We start from the raw sequence: 14,260 nt of genomic DNA on the forward strand, positions 1-14,260 counted from the left end.
GAGGAAGAACCTGTCTCCCAAGCCTTAAGACTCTGTTTTGGAAACTCCTGGAACCTATACTAAAGAGGAAACAGCCAGAATGGCACTCTTTGGAAACAAGGGCCCCTCTTGCCTCCTTTCTTACCATGACACATTGATTGACCCACTGAACTGTTTTTCAGGACTGAGGCTCCGTTTATGTGTTTGGGAACATTAGATATCTATACTCTAGCCAGAGAAGTGGAGGCTTGCAACACCATCCCTGCTGATGTCATTCTAGCTCTCATCATAAAGTGACTGATTAGGTTGATGACAAGCATGTCTTGGCTCAATTGAAGCCTGGGACCTGGAGGGTTAAGCCTTCCCTCCCTCCTGCTTGCCCCCTGCAATGTTGGCCTCAGCTGCTTAGAATCCCTGGGGTCCTATAGGGCCTTGCAGCCAGCCAGATGGGCAGCAGAGGAGGAGCTGTGGAAACAGGCCTTAGGGTACCTTTGGCTTGGAGGGGAGGGAGGTTCGAGGGAGGCTATGGGACAGTTTTGAGGTGGGAAGGGTATTAGCAGGACCCCTTTTTGCTAGCAAGGAGGGGTGGGGGTGGGAGCAGGGATCAGGCGCCCTCAGGGTTTTGGGGTGGGGAGATGAGGGCACAGGCCATGGTGCTCAGCGCTCTGCTGGGAGCCAGCACTTGGCTTGAAACCCTAGCTAGAGTTGGCTCTGTTTCTTTTTTCTTTTTTCTTAATAAGGTCGAATCAGAGTGAGTCAGAAGAGCCAAGTTTCCTGTTAGGCTGTGTTTGAATAAACTCTGGTCTGAACAGAGCTTGGGCCTCTGCTCAGGATCCCTGGGCCAGGACTGTGGGCCTGCCAGCCATCTCAGCTGAGGCCAGAGCTCTGGGGTCTACAGAGTGGCTTCAGCCAGGGCCCAGGCCTAGTGGGCCACTCCCCAGGGAAGCTGTAAGATCTCTTGCAATCTCAAGGTCTTGCCTCAGACCTGGGGAGAAGGGCAGATAAAAACCTTTCTTGTGGCAGATTTGGGAAGAAGAAATGAGGGGATTATGAACAATATCCAGCACAGCGCCAGACATATGGCCACTGTTTTCTTCCTCTTGACTAGTGAGAGAAGGGAGGAGTTTATCTCTGAAGGTTGGCCTGCACCTCATTTTCTCTGTCCCTTGATTGTTTTTATCCATCTTCATCTTTCCTCGCCCAGGAAGGTTGCTGTTCATCTTTCTTAAGGACAGGGTCTCTCCCTGGCATGGAACATGCCAATTAGGCTAGGCTGGCTAACCATGGAGCCTGGGGGACATTCTCATCTCATTTTATACAGAGCAGGGCCTCTCCCTTTCCTCCCTTTCCTGGAACCCAGGAGAACAGTTCTCTGCCTCAAAAGCTGGCAGAGTCTATGCATTCCTAGGTTGAAACCTGCAGCCCCGGGATCTGAAGGAGACCTAGGTCGGGTATGGAGGATGCAGAGCACAGGTCAGATGAGAGTTTGGACTCACCAAGCTAGACTGGGACATAGATTTTTTAAAGGGGAGGCAGCTCCTTTGCCCAGCCCAGACCCTGCTGCGGTCCTCATCCACAATTTTAAACATAGGCATGTGACTGAGTGACTGAGGCATACTGCCAGTTCTTGGCACTAGGAACTAGACTCAAGAGACCTTTGGAGGACTTGTGCAAAGCTAAACAAGGTGTATCTACTCTGTGCTCAGTCAGCTCCATGTCAGTGTCCCCATGGAGCACCATTATCCTGTGGCCCTGAGATGAAACTCCAGGACTTGGGGCTGTGGACATGACTCAGTAGAGTGTCTGCTTTGTAGTAGTTGAGGACCTGAGTTCAATTCTCAGAACCCATGTGAAAAGAGCTGGGGGCTTGTTTGTAGTCCCAGGGATAAGGAGGAAGAGATAAGAGGATCCCTGGGACTTCATGTCTTGTCAGCCTAGCCTAACTGGCAAGATCCAGGCCAAGAAGAGACTCTGTCCCTAAAAAAGGCAGACAACATCTCTGGTCATCCAGTACATGCACACATGTGTATGTACAGTGCACACCTTGCTTCCCCACACACGTGTGTACACCCATGAAAGAAACTCTAGGTCCTGGGAAATCCATGGGGAAAACAAGAAGGCAGCCCCAGACTTGCTCAGTGGAGGGTTAGGGAACAGAGAAGGGGTAGGAGTTGTGAGATGTCCCACTGCTTTGTAGAAGAGGGGACCAGGGAACCAACTGTGCATCAGACTTTTCTGTGGTGAAGGGATAAGGACAAGCCCTGAGAGCCTACTGTTCTCTGTCACTCACACTGGCCTGCTGTGTTCTCCTGTCCTCCCTGTCACTAACTGCCCAGCACAGGAAAGACCACGGATGGAATTTGTACTGAACTGGGACTCAAAGCTGGTGGCTGGGGACTATGTTGCCTCAGCTGCTGCCTTTGGAAAGTGGGCTGGAGGAAGTGCTGAGCCAGGAGGCCAGGGAGCTGGCACAGGAAGTGCTGAGTCTGCAGGGAGAGGACCACCAAGTGACCACTGCCAGCTGGGCCCTGTGCCCGCCCATCCCCCGCAGCCACATCTGGTGCAATGGTGGGGGGAGTGGAGGGACTTTGGTTGGTCCCCAGAGCCAAGGCAGTCATGGAGGGGGCCCAAGGAGGGGGCTGAGGCCCTTTGGTTTGGAAATGTCTCTTTAGGGCTGGAACTTTGAAACAGAAGGGGGAGGGGTGAGCCCTTTTCAAGGGCTGATGGAGTGTTGGGGGAATCCACCCTCCTCTAGGAACCAAGAGAATTCTGTGATTCTGACCACTCCTACTCAGTTTTCCATCCCAGCTCTCCTTGGACCCCTCCTGAGGGTTGTTGGAACAGGATAGTGTGAGTGAGCATCAAAGCCAGACTCCATGGAGGCAGGAAGCCTGCTTGGGCTTGGTTGTCTTCATACTCCTCCCTTGAGACACTCTCCCCTGGTGAACAATGGTATTGCTCCTCACCTCTCACCCCACCCAGAATTGCAGAAAGGAAGCTGGTGAGGAAGGGGTAGGAGTCACTTCCAGGAAGCCTGTACTGGTGGAGGTACTTTGAGTGATTGCTGCAGCTGGGTGGGAGAGCCCCATCTGTCAAAATTCTGGAGATGGACATGGGCCAGCAAGGGTAGGACGAAAGAGGCAAGAGAGCTCCCTGTCCAAAGGAGACTGGCAAAAATCAGCAAGGTGCCAGGCCCTTAGGCAGAACTTTCAGAACTCTTGCGGAAGCAGAGAAACTAAGTCTTTCTGTCTCTCTGTCTCTCTCTTTCTCTCCCTTCCTCCCCCTCCCCCACTTTGATTTTTGTCTCCCTGTCTTTAACTTTCCCTCTGATCTCTCTGGGTTTCTCTATTCACCTCCAGACTCATCCATCCAGTCACTTGCTAGTGGTGTCTCCATGTCTGTCTGTCTTTCCATCTCTTCTCCTGTCCCCATCACCTCGTGCTCATTGCTTCTGTGTGCCCATGTTTCTCCCACATCTTCCTTCCTTGGTCTACTCGTTCAGTATGTTCCCTGGGTGGCTGCCCAGTGCCAGGCCTTTGTGCTGGCCATAGGAGTTAAAGAGACGGGGCAGAAGCACCAGGTCCCTGAAAGAGCCCCAGTCTAGTGAGAGTGACAGCTCTGGGGAGAGGTGAAGATGGGCATTGCACTGGCTCTCTGTGACCTTCGAATGTATGCATGAATAGATATGAGCCTCTCTGTCTCTCTCTCTCTCTCTCTCTCTCTCTCTCTCTCTCTTTGTGTGTGTGTGTGTGATGCCTGCTTACAAGTTGAGATCAGCAGTTGACATTGGATGTCTTCATCAGTTACTCTCTATCTTATTGTTTCACTTACATTTATTTATCTAATGCATGTGTGCCATGGTACGTTTGTGGAGGTCAGAGTTCAGCTTGCTGGAATCAGTTCTCTTATTCCATCATGTAGGTCTCAGGAATTGAAGCCTCAGGCCCCCAGGCTTAGCAGTAGACACCTTTCCCCTCTCGGTCACCTCACTGGATCACTTCCCCTGGGTTGGCTGGACAAGCTGGCCAGCAAGCTCCAGTTTTCTACGTGGGCACTGGGTAGCTGGGTACAGCTCCTCAGCAGCAAGTACCGTCACTGAGCCACCTCCCCAGCCCCTTTCCCTTCATTTTTTTTTTAAAATAAATTTTTATTTTTGATCACAAAACAAACCCATTAATTATATAAAATTTACAATTCCTAGTAAGAAGTAAGGAAAACAAAATACCCTGAAGCCTCCTCTGTACTTGGTAGAGTGCACTGTTCCAGGCCCTTCCTCCCACTCGCTCAAGCAGCCAGCAAGACCACAAGGTCTGTGCAGTACCAGCCAAGGAACATGTCTCTGTGTCTCCATCAGGATATCATTGGGGATCAGGGCCACTTCGGTAAAGGGGAGTCTGAGCCTTTGTTCCCCCAGATGCCCACTGCTAGGACCAGGGGGGCTGGCTTCGATCACCCTTAGCTCAGTCTTCAGAACCTGAGCCTGAGCCTGCAGGCTGATGCCAAGTGGCTTTGAAGGCCACTGTGGCAGGTGTCTTCTCCATTGCTTTTATTCTATTGGCATGAAAAATAATGAATTTCACTATGGCATTTCCATACATATACCATTGAACTCTGCTCATAGTTACTGCTCCCCCTTAACCCCCCCCCCCACGTCCATTGGCTTTCTTCATTCAAACAGGCTCCCTTCTGCTTCCATGCTCCTCCCTGACTATGAGAAGGAACCTTTGTCTTTCTTTGCCTCCCTAGTAACCACCTATTTCTCTCCCCACTCTCTTCCTCTTAGACCTCTTCCTCCCTGTTCATGTCTCCCTTTATGTTCATGCCATGTGTATGTATGATGGGATTCCTCACTGGATTCAGAGTAGCAGTTTGCCTAAACTGGCTAGTCAGCAAGCCTGGGATCCTCTCCTCTCTGTATACCCAATGCTGATACAGGCACACACTGCCATGGTTGGCTTTCTGATGTGAGTTCTGGGGGATCAAGCTTGGATGCTTGCACTTGCAAAGCAAGCACTTTACTGCTTCTGAGTTAAGGTCCTTACACTTTCTGGTTATTTCCCTGGCAACTTCTAAGAACAGTTCAAGTTGTTCTTGGCACCTGGATACATCTCGAACTAGTTTTCTTAGATGAGTTAGATAATATTCCTTTATTGCTTATCTTAATTTTCTTATTATTTTATATGTATGGGTGTTTTGCCTACAAGTATGTAAGTGCACTACATGCATTGTACTGGAGGAGGCCAAGGGAGGGCGTTGAGTCTCCTGGAATTGGAATTACAGCTGTTTGTTAGTCACCATGTGGGTTTTGGGAATCAAACCCTGGTCCTCTGGAACAGCAGCCAGTGCCCTTAACTGTTGAGCCATCTCTTCAGCCACTAGATGAGGTGTTTTGTTTGTTTGGGTTTTTAATTTTGAAATGGAGTGTTCTAACATACTATCCTCTTCCCTTAGCCTCTGAAGTACTGGAATTATGGGTGTACACCATAATACCTGCCTTAGATTTTTTCCTCTATGCACATGAGCAGACACAAGTATCTCTGGGAATTGCAATTGGGTTAATCTGTAGATTAATTTAGTGCTAATTGGCCTCTTCGAAACAGTACTTCCACCCAAGAGCACAATGTATCTCACACTACTGAGGTTTTCTTTTTTGTGGTTATTTGGTGAGTTGTTCCATAGATGAATGTTTGTGCTTGGGCTTCCCCTCGTGAAGGAGCCCTGCCTGATGGGAGCCACCACCTTCTGTGGGGGCTACACCTGGTGACAAGTTTTGCAGAATATGGCAGAAGTGTTGAGGCTTTGCTTCTGAGTTTAGATTCTAGAGACTCTCAAGCTCTCCATCCAGCCCACTCATTTGATTGATCTGATGAAGCCACTGCCACGTTGTGTGGGCTGTTTACAGAAAACCCAAATGGCTAGCAACTGAAGTGGTCTCCAGCCAGTGGCTAGTGAGGCACTGGGAAATAAATCCATGGCAGTGCACACGAGAGCTAGTCCTCTTCCAGATGGGTTTCTAGATGACAGCTCGGCCTTGACTGACACATTGGATTATAGCTGAATCAGAGGCCAAGCTGTGGTTCCCGAACTCGGTGTCCGTGAGATCATTGGTATCACGGTTTTAAACTGCTCAGTTTTGAGGTAAGTTGTTATGCGGCAATGGACAACTCACAGCCCTTTTTATCCAATATGTTTTCTGACAAGTTGTAGGAAATGAAACCTCCAGCAGCCATCCCACAGCTATGTTGTATCGACCACTTCACCAACTCTGCTCCTTTTATTAGCTTGCATTAATTTTCTTTGTTTTTCTGGGAAGGCAGAATATATAGGAAAAAAAAAAAAAAAAAAAAAAAAAAAAACAGTTTCTGCAGGTGTAGTCTCACGAGACAGAAATGTGAACACCAGGGGAGAGAGAGAGCCATACTGCAGTGAGGCCAGCTGTCCGCTAGGTCCTGTCAGTTCTGGTGCTCTCTACCTGGAGGTGGCCTGAGCTCCCACAGGTGGAGGTCTCAGTTGCTCAAGACTGTCTCCTGCTTCAGATACCAGCTGGAAGAACAGAGTTCTGGAACTTCTCCCTGACCAGGCTCTACAGTGGTTTTCCCACCACCCTCTATGAACTACATGTTCAGCTAGGTGGAAGCCCTCCTCCAAGACCAGTATTTGGTGGGGCAGGGCGGGGTTGGGTGGTTGGGGTCCATGGAAGTTTAATTCTGTAGACATGACCATTGGTGATTACTGGTCACCATGCTAGGTCTTCCCAGTGACCATCAGTTCTCATCCTAAAGCTACCTGAAAGCCCAGCCATCAGCAACTTCTTTTTTTTTTAAATTTATTTTATATAACAAAGTCCATTTAAATGAAAACAAACATTTATAGACAATATTTGGGGATTTGGGCGTTGTTCTTTCCAAACTACTTCCTGCTGGTAAGGGGCACTGTCATGGGGGATTCGACATCAGCAACTTCTTATCACACCAGAAACATATCACTTTGGAGAGCCTGAGAGTCTTAGGGGTTCTGAGGCAGGAAACATGGCAGGTGACCAAGTGGATACTTCACAATATCACAGCAGCCACATTTGCAGATAATTGTCCCCAGTGTTTTCATTTATGTCCTAATTGCATTAAGTAGGACCTTTAGAACTGTATTACAAAACAAGATGGCTGCAAAGCATCTCATATTTAATTGGACCCCTTTCTGCTATTAGCTATTAGTTTGAGATTTGCCGTATTCCTGTGTGTATATGTGTATGTGTGCAATGGGTGTGCATGCATATGTGTGTACATGTATGTGGAGGTCAAGGTCTATGTCTAGTATCTCCCTCGATCATTCTTATTTTTTGTTAAGATTTATGTATATTTATTTTATATGTATGAATGTTTTGCTTCCATGTCTGGGCACTGTGTACATGCAGTACCTGTTGTGGCCAGAAGAGGGTGTCAGATCCCCTGGAACTGGAGTTACAAACAATTGTAAGTCACCAGATGGGTGCCTGGAATTGAACCCAGGTCCTCTTCTATCCTCTTGTAGAGCAACCAGTGCTCTTAACTTCCAGCTCCACTTTTTTTTTTTTTGTTTTTGAGATAGGGTCTCACTCTATAGCTCTCACTAGACTAGGCTGGCCTTGAACTCCAGAGATCCACTGAATTAAAGGCATGTGCCACCACTCCCAGCTTTCTACCTTATTTCTTAAGACAAGATTTCTCACTGAATTCAGAACTCACAAATTGGGCTAGGTTGCCCAGCCAGCAGACTCTGGGGCTGCTCCTCTCTGTTTTGGGATTGCAGACTCATACTACAATGGCAGGCTGTTTTGAATGAGTTCTAGCGGATCAAACTCAGGTCCTCATACTTGCTCAGTAAGATCTTTACTGACCGAGATGTTTTCCCAGCCAGAGATTTATTATGGTTCATATTTTGTGAGATAATTATAGTTTGGCTTAACGATTAGAAATAGTTAAGTTTTCCAAACTTCTATTCAGCATGAGAGATGTTCTTTTCTCTTGTGACCTGTGGCAGCGATAAATCAGTTTGCCGCAGTCCCCTATAGAAACATTATGCTTCACAGCAATGCTTGCTGAGTGTATTCTTTTCCCCCACATTTTGTTGGATATAGGTTGAACTTAGTCTGATTGTGTTCTTACTAGAAGTTGGCACCCCGGTGAATGAGATTGCTGTATGACTCATTCATTCACTCTGCTTTGTACCATTTATTAGGTTTTTGCATCAGGCTTATTCAGACACTATAGAAAGAACCAGGAAATCTTTAAGGCAGGGTACTGTCAAGGAACACCCACCAACAATGGCTAACCTGATGAGCCCTTACCAAAGAAGCAGGCTATACTAGTGCGCTTCAGGCTAAGAGGGCAAAGAAGAGATGACAAGGTACTTGGGGACCAGCAACAATGGGACTTGTTACAATGCCCGAGGCTTCAGGGACCAGAGGAGGAGCCAATGTGATGAAAGTCCTGGAAGAACTGAAACCTTGGGTTTCAAGGAAGAGCTGATGCTGTGAAGGGACAAAGCTATTGAGTGCCCAAGAGACAGGACATCCAAAGAGGCAGGCAGAACACACCACTCATCTCCTCCTGGGTCAAACTCATCTAGAAGCTAAGGAACCAGGGCTCCAGGGGACAGACGCAATTCACATGTGTGACAAACTGTGTGTTTAGCTCATGTGTTTAGCAGGTTTGTAACATTTATTTCCAGATCTTTTATATAAGTAATTTCCCACCCGATCATTTTTGTTACTATGGTTTTAGTTATTTGGATTCTTGCTTGTTTACTAAGGGCAAAGCTCTCCATTGAAGGCAGAACTGTCTGTGGCATATACCTTACATTCTGGCATGTAGGAAAGCCCTGTTTTGTTGTTTTTATTCATCAGTACACCTGGAAAATTGTTAATATTTTACATCCCAACAGTAAACCTTGTAGCAGACTGGTCATCAGAGTGCCCTGCCCTAAGCACTGGTCCTCCTGCCTGAACTATAAAACCAGATTTTATAGTCAGCTTAGACTGGAGGACTGTTCTTTACACTGGCAATTTAGTAACATGTGGACTGGGGTTTACAAACCCCAAGAAAGTCTCAGTATAGAATTTGGCCTTGTTTTATTTAATTTAGCATTTCCCAAATCCATTCTGTGGGATCTCTCTCCCAACTATTCATTTTAAGAAATGTTGTAGAATCTGGGCAGTGATAGCACACATCTTTAATCCCAGTACTTGGGAGTCAGATGCAGGAGGATCTCTGTCAGCTTGAGGCCAGCCTGGTCTGTAGATCGAGTTCCAGGACAGCTAGGGCTGTACCCTGTATTGGAAAAAGGAAGGAAGGAAGGAAGGAAAGAAGGAAGGAAGGAAGGAAGGAAAGAAGGAAGAAAGAAAGAAGAAAGAAAGGAAAGAAATGGTGGTCCACGCCTTAAGTCCCAGCACTTGGAGACATAGGAGCATTTCTGTGAGTTTGAGGCCAGCCTGGTTTACTTATTGAATTTCAGGCCAACCAAGGCTAGCTACAGGATAAAAGAGCCCGCCCGCCCCCATACACACCCCAGAAAAAAAGAAAAGAAATGCTGTAGATGTTTTCCCCATGTTACCTGATACATGGTGCTGACAGAATGATTTCTTTGCCATTAAAATTAAGGGATTCTTCTGGTAAGTTCTCCCCCTCCCTCCTCCCACTATAATGTCCTGACTGGCCCTGCACTCACTGTGTAGACCAGGCTGGCCTGCAACTTGCAGCAATCCTCCTGCCTCTTCTTCCCATGTGCTGGGATTATAAGCAAGGGTCACTGCGCTTAGCTATTTATTGTTCACAGCCTTTGGTCAGTGTGGTTTGGAAGTCAAGGAACTTTTCAGTGCTCAGGCTCTAGTTTATTCCGTCAGCTCAGGAGTGTTATTCTTCCTCTGCTCTTCCTGGCTCTCACTTTGTTTATCAGGTTTTTCTCTCTGCCATTTACCCCTTTGGGCTTCCCTTTTGTTTCCTCAGCGAATCTCTCATATCGGTGCTCCACATTCTCAGGTTCAATTTTCTGTCCTTTCAGTTCTGCCCTTTGCCATCGTGACAGAATTTTAAATCCCACTGCTGCCTTTCCAGCTTCATTGCAGGCTTCCTGTCTGTCCCTCCCCGTGCCTTGTCTCAGGTTTTACCCTCCCCTCTCTCAGCAGCAGCCTTCTCTTCTCGAATTTGATCCTCAGGGTTCAGGATTTCACAGACCTGAGTACAAAGCAGATGTCATAGGAAAGGTTTTATATTTTCATGAGAAATTGTTTGAAATTGTTTTCCTTTGCCCGCTGGTCCCCAACTAGTCGGCAGGGGCTTCTGCTCCACCCAGACAGAGATTGTGGACAGGCAAGGAGAATCTTCTCCCCTTTGTCTGTCTCTGGCCTGCAAGTACAGTGTCTCTGAGCTGGGAAGCGACTGAGGGCCTTGGAGAGCCCTGAGAGCTTCAGGCCAGCAGCTCCAGCCTCTGGACATCAGAGCCCTTTCTGGGTACTCTGGTTGGAGGCAGATTGCTCCAGGCTTTAACTAATGGTGACTATTGTAATGTTGGCTGTAGTATCTAGGTAGACCCTGCTAGAGTTACAGTTCCCGGTGGGCCTTGGGTGTTGGGACCTTTGGCTCACATAACCTCCAATAGAGTTTTCAGACCTAGAGCCCTGGGATCCTCGGCCCTTAAGGCTTGGGCAGCTCCTGGGAACTCTTCCAGTGACTGGAGTATACATCATCTTATCTCTGACCCTTCACAGCCTTTCCTTGCTCTCTTAAACCTTGGCTCTTTGCCTCTTACGCTGTGTCTCATAATTTTATAAAAATATTTATTGTACATGGGCATGAGCAGCAGCACACACAGAGTGTGGAGGTCAGAGGACAAATTGCTGAGTCGGTGCTCTCCTTCTCCCATGTGGGCCCAAGGATTGAATTCAGGTTGGCGGACTTGGCAGCAAACACCTTTATCCACTGAGCCCTGCTGCCAGCGCCCTCTTGTCCCTTCTCTGTGCTTCTGTGATTGCTTATCTCTTTTGCCTGCCTGGCCCCATCTTTTTCTACCACAATCACTCTCTCGAGCTGACTTTTCAACACTACTGTGTTACGAGCAGTTTTCCTGCCAGCCTGGTCCCAGAGCCACGCCAGCCCCAAATAACACACAGAGACGCTGTAGTAGATAAAACGTATTAACAGAATGACATCTCCCATCACTACTGCTGTTGCCAGGGCAGCTACTGCCACCTCTGCAGCTGCTGTCCCTCCCCTCCCCTCCCCATCTCTGTCCTTCCCTCCCCTGCAGCTGCCACTGCCTTGTGTTCTGTCTCAGCCTGCTTTACTAATGATAAAGATAAAAATAATCAAGGGAAAAACTCAAGAGGAGCCTTTTAATGGGCATAATGCTGCAACTTTGGAGCAGCACGGGAAGATGTCTCCAACTGACTTGAAAGCTAAGCTGAGGGGTTGAAGAAATGGTTCTTGATTTACAAGACTTGCTGCTTATACAGAACAGAAGACCTGAGTTTGGTTCCCAGCACTCACTCTAAGTCTAGCTTCACAGGATCTGACGCCCTCTTCTGGTCTCAGCTAGCACCTGCACACATGGACACACACACACACACACACACACACACAAAACAATTAAAGTGACCTGAACAATGTACCTATCATGGCACAGCTCTTCATGGAAGTGTAGGATTGTGTTGTGCACCAATCACACACCTTCTTGCTAGGCCATTAGGGAAGGTGTACCCCCCACACATACACACCTTAGTTTAGCTGAATATGACAGCAGGGTCATTTAGAGTTCACAGACACTCATCTTAAATTGCTGCCTTTTAAATCCTATATAGACTGTCTAGAATGGTCATGAGTGAAACATGTCTTCCGTGGTCCTTGCAGCTGTTAGAACAACTTCAGAGTGATTGTAAGGGCCCCAAGCTGTTAGGCTGCCTTTATGGTAGTCTGGCTGGTTGCCAGGAAGGCTGCTTGACTGACAGCTCCCCACTCAAGGCTACCAGGCATAATGGAAGGCCCTGTCAAATGCCTGCTCTTGACACTTTTAGTCATTCATAGAAAGCATTAAAAGAGTATTACAATAAAGACTTAATGGAAATCCAAAACAGAACTAACAATTCTAATAGCATTTCACAGTGCTTAGCAGTATTCAACTAACTCCCTGTCCAGGGAGGCAAGGTGGATCCCTTTGGTCTGTCTCACTTTGAAAGACACATCTATCTACTGTCATGATGTAGAATCTTTTCAAAGGCTCCCAGCATTTGTAGGTGTGTGTGTGTGTGTGTGTGTGTGTGTGTGTGTGTGTGTGTGTGTGAATATATCCCATTTTTTTTCACTTCATGTAAGGGCTTCCAAGTGCCATCCACCAGCTAAGGCCTGAAACTTAGAATTAAGGGTAGAAGGTGGAGAAGGTGGCAGAGGCAGGGGTCAGCTCAGAAAAGCACCTTACCTGTTAGCAGGGTCCATTCCATGTGCCCAGTGACCCAAGTTACCAGGCTGTTCCTCTAGGTATAGTCCCTCTAGAATTGTGCCCTCCCTTTCAGGGAAGGAGGAACATGGTCTCTGCAAGGAACTATCTCTGGAATATTCTGGATCATGTCTTCAGCCATGGTTACAGTGATTTATCGGCCACATGGGTCCCCACTCTCAGACTTTCCAGTCAGCTCCTTCAAAACATTGAGTTCTGTCCCAAGAGATATTGCCAGATGATACATTTTTAGCAAGCCCAGTGTTCTACCACCTGGCCTCCTACCTCAGGGACAGCAAATTCTACCAGGATCTCACCTGTGACTCATGACAGAGTTAACTGTCTGAGAAACGGGCACCACAACTCCATCCTAGAGGACAATAGAAACCATTCTCCATCCAGACCTTGCACATATTATAGAATCTTGGCAGTCCTGGTGTAGGAATGCCACATCCCTGGCTCTCAAGCCTGCTGGCTCCCCTGCTGATGACAGCTTCTCAGTAACGCCACTGGGATCTGGAGGAGGCATCTCTGCAGATCAGGAGAGAGCTTTGTGGGACTGGACTTTGGCATTATAGAAGTGTCTCTGTGCTGTGCTGGACTTTTCCACCTACCTGTTATAGAACTTCAGCTGGAACCCAAAGCTGAGTGCCAAAGCTGCAAAACACCAAGGTGCCATGTCCTGGGCATTCAGAGTTGCCTGTAGGCTGCTAGAGGGTTCCTGACATCACTTATGAAAGGACAAGGAAGGGAGTGGGCATGGAAAGCAGCCTAATAGTATTTGAAGCACTCAATAGTATTTAGCACTTAATTAACAGTATTAGTATTTACACATAAAGAGTGCAGAGCAGGGCTTGGGCAGTGACCACTTGCTCCCCTTGCTGTGTGAGTAGAACTGGCTTCCTGTACCTATAGTCACAGTTCATTTCTCATTCCCTGGGTAGGGCTGCTAAATTGGGGACTTGGTGCTATACCTCTGAACTTGTTGACCAGGGGAGAGGAGATAGGGGGCAATTGACTGGTGGAAAGAGAATGCTTTGTGAAGTTGTTGGCTGGAGCTGACAGCTGATGTCCTCACCATGGAGCGTCTCTCATGGGCCCTGCATGAAAGTCACAAGTCACAGAGATCATGAAGGGAAACAATCAGAGAGCTAGGGACCCTCTACCCAAAACAAGACAGCCACGTGGCTCCTGTTTCCTCCCCAGGCTCAGAGAGGCCTAGAAGGAGAGGAAGGATGGTCTAGATCAGGATGCCATGGCTTTGGGCTGTGTAGCTAGGATGGGGTTAGCCAGCTTGAGTGTGAGCAAATGTGGTAGTTTGAATAAGAGTGGCACCACAGGCTCATATATTTGATTACTTAGTCATCAGGAGTGGAACTGTCTGAGGAGGATTAGGAGGATTAGGAGGTGTGGCCTTGGAGGAAATTGGGGGTGGGCTCTGAGTTTTCAAAAGCCCATACAGGCTACTCTCTCTCTCTCCCTCTCTCTCCCTCTCTCTCCCTCCCCCTTTCTCTCCCTCCCTCTCTCTCCCCCCTCTCCTCCCCCTCTCTCTCCCTCCCTCTCTCTCCCCCCCTCTCTCCCTCTCTCCCCTCTCCCTCCCTCTCTCTCCCTCCCTCTCTCCCTCCCTCCCTCTCTCTCCCCCCTCCCTCCCTCTCTCTCCCCCTCTCTCTCCCCCCTCTCTCTCCCTCTCTCTCCCTCCCTCCCTCTCTCTCTCCCTCTCCCTCCCCCTCTCTCTCCCCCTCTCTCTCCCTCTCTCTCCCTCCCCCCTCTCTCTCCCTCCCTCTCTCCCTCTCTCTCTTTCTCTCTCCCTCTCTCTCTC

The sequence above is a fragment of the Phodopus roborovskii genome, unplaced genomic scaffold (assembly GCF_943737965.1).
Source record: "Phodopus roborovskii unplaced genomic scaffold, PHOROB, whole genome shotgun sequence".
Lineage (NCBI taxonomy): Eukaryota > Metazoa > Chordata > Mammalia > Rodentia > Cricetidae > Phodopus > Phodopus roborovskii.